The 6,312-nt window shown below is 38.1% G+C and overlaps 1 non-coding gene across 1 annotated transcript; it reads right to left on the bottom strand.

The window, feature by feature from the left end:
* Positions 1–2,998: 2,998 nt before the first annotated feature.
* Positions 2,999–3,112, bottom strand: LOC118990472 (small nucleolar RNA SNORA61). Its single transcript, XR_005067234.1, has one exon. It is a non-coding gene; the product is annotated as a small nucleolar RNA SNORA61 (small nucleolar RNA).
* Between the last annotated feature and the right edge of the window lie 3,200 nt (positions 3,113–6,312).

Here is a 6,312-nt window from a genome sequence, read left to right as displayed (position 1 = left end):
GAAATCAGTGGATAACATAACTGAAGTGTTAACATATGGTTTGTGCCTTGAGGAGTCAATAGCCTTAATCATGGACAATGATTAGATGGAGGTGAAATTCTCAGAACCACACAACAGCAAAGGAAAATCATTCAACAGCCTCTTGGTGGAGAAATGCAAAATTGTAGGGCACTGTATGACCACACTGAGTACTACAGTAGGGCATGCTCAATGAATGGACAAGATTATGGGAGATGTGAATTAAGATAGACTGGGACAGAAGATAGAAAGCCCTCAGAGTTCAGAAGTAATGTTCAGTAGAAATCCAGGGTGGATTTCTGAGCAAGAGAATAAAATGAAAATTTCAAAACTGTACTTTAAAATGTTATCACGTGAAAGTTGAATGGAAGAAATTAATGAGGAATTCTCACCCAGATAAGAAGGGACAAGGCACGGATCGTCTGCCTGCAGAGATGAGCACCGTCATTAAATGAAGGGAGGGACATTCTAGAGCTCAAAAATGCCCGGTTTTACAAATGCTTTCTTAGTGCCTACTAAATACTAGGCATAGGGCACAAAAGTGTGGGAATAAAGAATTGACGAGACATTGTTCTTACCCCTCAAGGAATGGGGGTGTAGCTTATTGGTTAAAAGGATGGCCGCCAGACACTGAAGTCTGGCTTCACAGCTCATGAACTGTGTAGCCCTAAGACAGTTGCTTAACCTTTCTGTGCCTTAGCTTCCTTGTCCATAAAATGAGAGTAGTTAGTAAGATTCCTCATGGCATTACTGTGAAGACGGAGTTAACAGAAGGTACTCACAATAAGGTCTGCCATAAAAGATTCCATACTTAGCCATTTATATTTCCACAAAATGAATTAATTTCATAAGAAGAAATTTTGATTAAGTGAAAGAAAAAATTTCAAATAGCAAAAAAGAGGGGGCAATCTATTTTAAAAGTGGCTTTTAAGAATCCCTCAATAAATATTAGCTCAGCGCAAGACTGAATACAAGCAACTAGAGGCTCATCTAACCCAATAATTTAAAGACATGTTCTGTCTCAGAAGTACAGAACTCTCAGAGCAGAAGAACAAATTATGTTTTTATATTAAATCACTAAGAAGAGTTCATGGTTATAATAATTCAATCTGCTCTGTATTACTTCATCAATGACAGAGGTGGAAAATACTATGAGAGGAATACTTTATCCTTGACTATCTAGTTTTACTAAGCTGTCTCTTTTGATTGAACAAAAAGATCTTTTACAACTCAAGATTGTATATACTAGTCATAAAATAGCTAACATTTCAAACATTTTCTGTCTTGCTCCTCCTTCTCTGCAATCTAACCAAGCTGTCTCCCATTCCATGAAAATTCTGAATTTATCCAGGAAACATGGAAAATTGGAATAATAAATCACCAGTGATTAATAACAGGAATATTATCAAATATTAATATTCCATGATTAATAACAGGAATATTATTCAAAGTTAGGCATGATGCTCGAAAAGGACTCCTGAGAGTTTACAGTTATTCTAATTATCCCTCTAGATGTTTCTGAAACTACACTTACTCTAATCATCCTTCCTTATATTTCTGAAACGAAACTCTGAAATACCGTAGTATTATTATCAAAGCTGCTTCTCTGTTTCAGCATTTACTTTAGGTTCTATTGTCAAAGGGTACCCAATGCAGCCCGAACATTCCTTAGTCGCCCAGCTCTCCTGAATGCCTGTAGTCCTGAAATAAATTTCCTAAGCAGGATGGAGTTAAATAAAATACTCATTTTCTAGGACTTGGAACATTTGTTCTAATTTCACACCTTATGCTGCAGCTCAGTTAGTGCTTGAAAGGCAAACCATGCAGCCAGAAAGCGAATTCCAATCTCATCTCTCCCTTTTCATTACCCGCTTTGAGCCCCTTCGACAGAAGATGCACTGATCTCTCTGTTTGCTGTGCTCTCCACACTGCTTAGAGTATGTCAAAATCAGACACCTGGAGACATGCTTAATTTCCATTCCAACCCTGTTTCAAACCTTGTCCACTATATTCTTTATAAGCCCTTTTATTGTTTAACATAATCTCTCAGATACCTTCAGAGATGGAAAGCAATTTGTTCATACAATAACTATTTATTAAGCACCTACCATATGTGCACAGCACTGAAATTGCTCTAGTATGAGGTAAGCCCATGGTGGAGGGGGACGGGGGGTAGATTATGAAAAAATAGTTAGTGTGAAGCTTTTTGTTTAAGGAGTACAGAATCTAGTTGAAATACAAACATGAGAACATGAATTATGCATTCCTAAAAAATTATGGATCAGAATTTTCACTTCATTTTTTATTTTTCAGATTTACTGAGATGCTCATATTTAAATTTAAAATCATCTGTCTTTAAGGATAGAGAGTAATGTGTGATTTCTTTATAAGAAACTGAGTAGAAGGACCATAGAGAGTTATTTAACATGAAGCCACTAGACATAAACAAAAGAAAAGCATCTTCCTTAGTAAACACCATAAATTTAAAAGATTAAGTAAACCATTAAAACCATTTTAATAAACAATGGTTATTTGCTAAAAATATTTACACATATTTCTAAACACATATTTCCACTTTTTGACTTGGCAGAACTCAGTTTAGGGGTATATTCTCTCTCTCTCTCTCTCTCTCTCTTTCCACATACTATATGTATCTAAGGTTTTGCTGCTACAATATTGTGGTTTCTTAACATGATATCAAGAATTCCCCCTGCATCCTCCTACTTCCCATAACCACTGCACGGTAGCCAAGAAAGCATCACAGTCTCTCCCTTTGGTTTTTAAACACTAATATTCTTTAAATATCTAATTTCTGTGACCTCTCCAGTCCCCATAATTTTTCTTTCCTATTGGTTTAAATGAGGTTGACTCCAGTAGTCACAACCCAGCGAGATGTCAACATAGGGAACTCAAAGCTTGGTGCTAAGGCAACTTTCCCTCGTATACATAACAGTTTATACTGAGTATTAATATTTGTTTAACTTGTTTGAAACTAGCCCACGCGCTACAGAGCTGTGAGGCCAGCTTCAGAGTTATTTTCCCTCCTTTTACCAAGACCAGCGTACAGATCTGATGGAAAAGGGAACCAGAGGGTTTTTGTGTGTTTTTTAAAAACAATATTTTAAATTCTTTATAAAATTATGCTTTCTCTTTCTCTTTTTTCTATCAATATAGCCAACAGTTATTATTTCTTTTAGTAAATAGCTAGAGAAATTTAACATTCTTCTAAAATCTAAACATAAAATCTTTTTAATCAAAAACAACAGGTTAATCCTGGCTTTGGAATCAGAGAAATCATATTAAAATTCATACACTGTGATTCATTCAAAACCTGAATATAGCAATATATAATCCTATAAAGCCACAGAGATTTTTAGATCAAGGCAAAAAAGGTAAATCAAACCTGAAATGAATGGATTAGCAGAAATGAGAGCGTTACAGTAATATTTCTTTGTACTGAGTAATAGAGAAGCAGATTTTGTCAAATCTTTCTTTCTAATTCCCATCTGGAAAAGCCTTGCTCTGGAAATGAACAGGTTTGAAGGAATGCCTTTAACATCTGTAAAGTTAAAAAGCATCAACAATTGAAATGGGCTTAATCCCTCATTCAACAGCAGGCACTTTATATACAATCATGAGAAGTGATGAAAGTCAGACACAGATGTACAAATTGTTAGACTTAATCAGATTGGTCCCCTACTCTGTTTTAGCCTGTACTTAACCTGGGTGAACTGAAGTAGACAGTCAGATATGTTAGAAATAAATTCAGGTCAAAAATCAGGTTTGAGATGTCAGGTGGTAACTTATTTTAACTGCACGAACAACCAAATACAGATCATTTTTATTACTAATACTTTTGTGTATATCATTGTGCACATTAATCTTTATTCAACTGAGTCTATGAAATGGACCTAGTGTTTTCCACTCTGAGGTTCTGAAGTGAGAAGAGACTGTGTCAAGAGGCATGACAGAGATGGAACGCCACAACAGGCAGAGGCGGTAGGCGTGAGATGCAGTGGGGTGAAACACTGCCTGTTTACCATGCCTGCAATGTTTTTGGAGCAGCACACACATTTAGTTGCTCTGAAATCCATTCTGTGTTCACAGCTCCAGCTGTTGAATGCTCATTTCTTTTCCCACGTGGTTGCATGAACACAGAGGAGGAAGTTGAAATTTGTAATTACATAATCAAAGAGCAGTACTTGTTTCACTAGCAATTGGTTATAAAAACTACGCACGTCTACAAATTTATCCCAAGATTTTTCGGGCTGTTTTTAGTCCAATTACTTACTCCAAATTTCCAGCTTCTGTCCTATGAGAAGTCTCAAGAAAAGCATGTAAATATGCTGGAAATAGCATCAGCACTACCACTAAGCATAACTACTACAGACTCTGCAAATAGTGCTGTGTATGTGTTCATAAAGTAAACCAGATATGTGGACAACCAGTTACATTAGAACTCACACTAGTGGTAATGGTACTCTACAGTTTCTTCATTCATGAGTAGTTCTGTTTTTCAAACTAAGTAATGCATGTGACTGTGCTTTTGATCTCTAATATACCACGCACACAATTACCCAACTAATACATTAGTTGTCAGTATTATTATATTTCAATATTAGTAGAAATATCTTAACATTAAGGGCACACCACAGACAAATGACAATTTACATTCAGAGAAAATTTTAAAATAGCCTGTTCTGTTTTGTCTCGTGTCCAGGTAGGTAAAAGAATTTGTTGCTTCATCTCTTATCTTCACTCGGTGTTGGTTTCAGGGTAAAAATATCTGCAAAGTTCCTATTAGCAACTTTTCTCCCTCTTCTGACCTCAACCCCCACAACCATAAGTCACGTGACACTTTAACCAAATGATTTCTCACCACATGGGATCTGAGAACACGATCAAACCCAACCTAGACAAATGCCATGCAGCAAGTCGCCAACTGTTCCCAGAGTCCTGGGCGACGCCTGGGAGAGCGCCTGCCAGGGCCTACTGTTTTCAAAAGGGCTTCATTTCTCTAACAATTTAAATCTGCCAAGAGGAAACCGAGACAATCAAACCTCGTGCCAAAACGCCCCAAGCTTCAGCTAGAGATGTATCCTCTCTTTAGCCTGCGGATGAAAAGGGAGCGGAGGAGAGGAAAGGAGAGAGATTCATAATGAGCAGGACAGAGGCTCAGTATGCATGTATTTGGAATGCCACAGCAGGCCGGTTTCCGGCCCTAATTAAGGGCCTTTGTGGAGCTCCACGTCCAAAATAGAGAATACCCTCTTCGCTTCCCCTTGCCAACTTCCACTGCACTTCGGGTTGACTATTGTCTGGAACACGTTTTCTTCCCACCTCCCCGTCCCACCCCTCCCAGAACTGTGTCGCCAGGGAGAGATGGTACCAGAGAGGCCCCTCCATTCTGGTCCAGTTTCAGACCAAGGTCTTGGTGCCAAGGAAATCTCCCCAGAAAAACCTTGCATTGCCCCTGCTTTACTTTTCTGGCTCTTCCCTTCTTTATATCACCTCAGATTCATTCACCAAAAAAGGGGGGGAGGGTTAATGAGAAAGTCAGCTTCTCATAAGGTCTCTAGTTTATGAAGAGAGGAGAGAAAGCAGGAGGGCCAGTGGTAGCTTTCTGCACCAAGGAGCCATCTGCACTGAGAAAGGAGAACCTGCCCTGCCAACCTGGCGCCCGCCAGCCTGCCTAGCACCTCATATTGGAGAAGGGAGACCCACTGTTTCTTACCGCAGGTCCAGGTGGTAAAAATCCATCGTTTATCCAAGCAGACACCTTCAATCATACTCAAATCACAGTCCATTGAGATAAAATGTGGTTGTAAATACAGAAATAAGCTACAATGTGTGCTATTTTGAGGTATAATATTTTTAGAGTTAAGGATCTTTTTTGTCTTCTACAGTAGCTGAAATATGATCTTTTGAATTAGACTGTATTCAAATCCCAGTTTCTCACCAACTAGCTGTGAGATAGGCACTTGATAAATTGTCTGAGTTTCAACTTCTTCATTCTTAAAAGGAGCATAAAAATTTATTTCACTGGGTAATTGTGAAGACAAAATATGAGTTAATGGTCATGGAGCACACAGAACAGTTGTGACACTATCACGGACAGCAGGTACCCAGCAAGTAACAGCTATGGGGTTTCAACTTGGGACAAAAGTGTGCTATTAAATGATCTTGCTCACTTCAGTCTTAAAATAATAACTGGAAATATTTTGCCTTTCAAGTTCTTTAAAGAGATTTTGTCTCAGTCATCTTTGATTAGCCCTGGAAAATCCATTACTTCCT

The sequence above is a fragment of the Sturnira hondurensis genome, unplaced genomic scaffold (genome assembly GCF_014824575.4).
Source record: "Sturnira hondurensis isolate 20B ecotype Veracruz unplaced genomic scaffold, ASM1482457v3 Scaffold0007036, whole genome shotgun sequence".
Lineage (NCBI taxonomy): Eukaryota > Metazoa > Chordata > Mammalia > Chiroptera > Phyllostomidae > Sturnira > Sturnira hondurensis.
Note: the sequence above shows the minus strand (reverse complement) of the source record. Positions and strands in the feature narration are given on the sequence as shown.